At 65.7% G+C, this 3,291-nt stretch overlaps 1 long non-coding RNA gene across 2 annotated transcripts; it reads right to left on the minus strand.

Annotated features, from left to right (window-relative positions):
* Window positions 1-1,166: 1,166 nt before the first annotated feature.
* Window positions 1,167-3,246, minus strand: LOC120616050 (uncharacterized). Of its 2 annotated transcripts, none has more exons than XR_005656451.1 (3): window positions 3,137-3,246; window positions 2,851-3,011; window positions 1,167-2,048 (listed from the first exon to the last, which is right to left on the minus strand). It is a non-coding gene; the product is annotated as an uncharacterized LOC120616050 (long non-coding RNA). The 2 variants fall into 2 exon arrangements; XR_005656447.1 differs by having other exon boundaries at window positions 2,332-3,011.
* Window positions 3,247-3,291: the final 45 nt, after the last annotated feature.

Consider the following 3,291-nt stretch of genomic DNA (forward strand, 5'->3'; position numbering starts at 1 on the left):
ACACCCCCGCAGGCCAGCAGAGCTTCCGCACTCTCCGGCTCCATTCCCCGGGGAGCCATGGGGGAGCCTCAGGGTGGGCCAGGCCACAGCCCGGCAAGGGACAGGCTCCTACACAGGGCCTCAGCCCCCTCCGCCCACCGGCGGGGTCCCCTTCCAGCCTGGCCCCAGCTGGCCCTGCCGCAGCCGCGTGGGGCCTCAGGAGGAGGCGGCTGGTGGGCAGACCTGTGCACCTTCTCAGAGATCCCCATGCAGCCTGGACGTGGGCATGGGCCCGAACACCTGGCTGAGCACCCCAGCTGGCAGCAGCCTCTGCCGAGGTCCACATGCGTGGAGGCCGTGGGGACCCAGGGAAAAATGGGATGGAGTGGGCCGTGGGCGGCAAGCGGGGGACCCTCCAGATGTCCGCCCCTGGATGAGGCACCCCTTAGCCACCTTTGGAGGGCGGTGGGGACCAACTTCTGAGTGGGTGCTGAGTGGCCTGAGCCAGGAAGAGAGTAAGCCCGGCTGGAGGGGAGGAAGCCGACAGCCGGCCGGCGCCATCGGGGAGGTGGGACACACACGGGCAGAGTCTCAGGTGTCAGGAGCCCCAGACCCCCACTCTCAGCCCCTGCAGGGCCCCAGCACCCTCCCTGTCCTCACCTTCTTGAACCCTGACCTCCGGCTGCTCTGAGAGCCAGGGGCCCCAGGCTGGCTGAGAGGCCCTGTTCCAGCGATTAGGGCCCTCGAAAAAAACTCGAAAAAAAAACACGCGGTTCCTCTGAGCCCAGCAGGTGGGCGGGAGGCCTGAGCAGAGCGGCCTGGAAGGCAGGAGGGGCTGGGGCCCGCCTGGGTCAGGTGACACGTCGGCATGGAGATGGGGCCCTGGAGCCTGGCAGGGGATGGGTTGAGGCTCCCGTGGGGCAGAAGCTCCTGGCCAGGCCCGGCGGGCCCCCCAGGAGTTTGCACACTTCCTGCTTCCTTGCAGGGTCACTGCTCCCCAGAGGCCCAGGAAGGAACTCCTTACCCCATTTTACAGACGTTGCAACTGAGGCCCAGGAAGGGGAGGGGTGCCAGCTCTCAGACCCTGGGTGAGCAGCCCCGCTGGGGTGCGAGCCCCAGGTGGCCGTAGGTGCTTGTCTGAGCTGTCCACCATCCAGATGAGGGGACTGTGGGCCGGAGACGGGCAGGGCCCTGCCGAGGTCGCACAGGAAGCTGGGGGCAGCAGAGCCCAGGCGGAGGCCAAGCCCTTCTGCTGGGCCGGTGCAGCCCCTCCCCTGGGGCCAGACGTGGGCAGGGCCGGGCCACAAGGCTTCTGGCCAGCGTGGGGGTGAGTGTGTGGGATCAGGTGGAGGGGAAGGGCAGTGACAGGCAGGTGAGAAGGCCGGCCGCCGGAAGTTCTCACAGACAAACGGGTGACAACTAATATTTAGAGTAGCCGGCAGCGCCAGCACATGAGGCCCAGCGGCTGGGGTGAGGCCGCCTGGGGAGGGCGCTGGGAGCCCGTGCGCTTGGAGTTCCCGCCTTCCTGGTGTGTCTGGGCACTCCCAGAGCTTCCAGGCCGGGATTCGGGGGGTCCCTCGGTTCACGCCCCAGGGAGCAGCCTAGAAGGAGGACCCCAGCAGAGTCTGGGCTGGGCTGTTTGGGTTCTGCCACCAGCTCACTGAGCAGGTGGCTTCGCCCCTGTGGGCCTCAGTTTCCCCTCCTGGGTAGCAGGCAGCCCCTCCCCTCTCGCAGGAGCTGGGCCGGCGTCCGGGCAAAGATGAGGATACAAGGTGTGTTGTGGTTGTCACGCTTCCACAGACGGAGCTCCGCTCTCAGCCCCCGGGGACCTTGGTGGCCTGTGGGGAGGGGCCAGGGCCTCAGGCCCTTTCATCCCCGGGGCCTCTGGCCCCCACTCAGCACAGTGTTCATCTGGCCGTGATGAATGGCTGCAGCTTCGATGAAGGCCTGAGAGGGGGTGAAGAGGGTGCTCAAAGACGGGCGGGGTGGGAGAGGGAGCTGCCGCCTCGGGCACGGCCGCTGGCCGCTGGCCGCCTGTCCATCTCTGCCCAGGCCTCGGTCCTCTGCCTCTGCAAAGAGAGCGCCGGAGGGCTGTGAGGACTCTGGAACGCCAGGACCTGTCGGGGGCATCGGGGCCGGGCCAGGCCCATCCCATGGGGTGCAGGGCCCGGCGGGGCCCCGAGGCTTCGGGCAGCCCCTCGAGATGGCTGTTTCCTGGGGCGGAGCAGGGACCAGGGGTGATGAAGCATCCTGCAGGGTGGGCACCCAGAGGTCCCTTCTGCTCAGCCCCTCTCCCCACCTCCTCCCCACGAGGGGATATTCATGGCCCCAAGGCCAGAGCAACTTGCCTACCAGGAACTCGGGGCCTGTGGAGCCCGGCATCTGCCCTGGGATGATGTGAGGCTGTGCCGAGCGTCTGCCCAAGACCCTGCAGCGAACAGCCGCCGAGCTTCCTGTCCTGGTGCCTGCACCGCTGTCCCCAAGCCCCCCGTCATGTCCCCGGAGCGAAGAAGCTTGGGCGTCTGAGCAGGACCGGAAGGCAGGTTGGCCTCGAGGTGTCCTCGAAAACAGAGCTCGGGCAGAACCCGACCGATGCCGGCCCGGGTGGCGGGAGAGTGACAGACACAGCGACCCGAGGGCTTCAGGGCCTCCCTCGAGAGCTTTGCCATTTTCCCTTTTTACTTTTCGGAGATAAAACATACATACCATTTACCACGTTAGCCACCTCTAGGTGTCCTCAGGGCGTTGAGTCCATCCGCACTTCATGCCGCCGTCTCCAGCATCTGCGTCTGGATCTTCCCGGATGGAAACTCCGTCCCCACTAAACGCGAACGCGCCTCCCGCTGCCCCGGCCCAGGCGCCAACTCTCACTCTGTCTCCAAGATGCGACTCCTCTCGGGACCTTGTACAGGTGGAATCACACGGCGTGTGGCCTTCTGTGACTGGCCCGTCTCGCCCACCTCACTGTCCTCGCGGTCCGTCCGTGCCGTAGCAGGCAACAGAAGTCCCTCCCTTTTTCAAGGGTGAATATCCTTATGAATCAACAAGACAAAAATAGTGACTGCGAACTGGAGAAACCCAACAGGCATCAGCAAACGGTCAAGTTAACATCACCTCTGATCCGGGGCCCTGGGAAGACACAGCATCTCCTCTGTACCTTGTCACGAGGAAGCCCCGCAAAGCCCAGGTGAGCGTGTCCTGCAAAATACTGGCCAGCAGTGTCGGTGCTGTGAGGGCGAAGACAGAAGTTGTCCCGGGATGGGGCAGCTCGGGAGGTGTGACAACAAAGTGCAGCGCGAGGTCCACCCTCTT

The sequence above is a fragment of the Pteropus medius genome, unplaced genomic scaffold, assembly GCF_902729225.1.
Source record: "Pteropus medius unplaced genomic scaffold, Ma_sr-lr_union100, whole genome shotgun sequence".
Lineage (NCBI taxonomy): Eukaryota > Metazoa > Chordata > Mammalia > Chiroptera > Pteropodidae > Pteropus > Pteropus medius.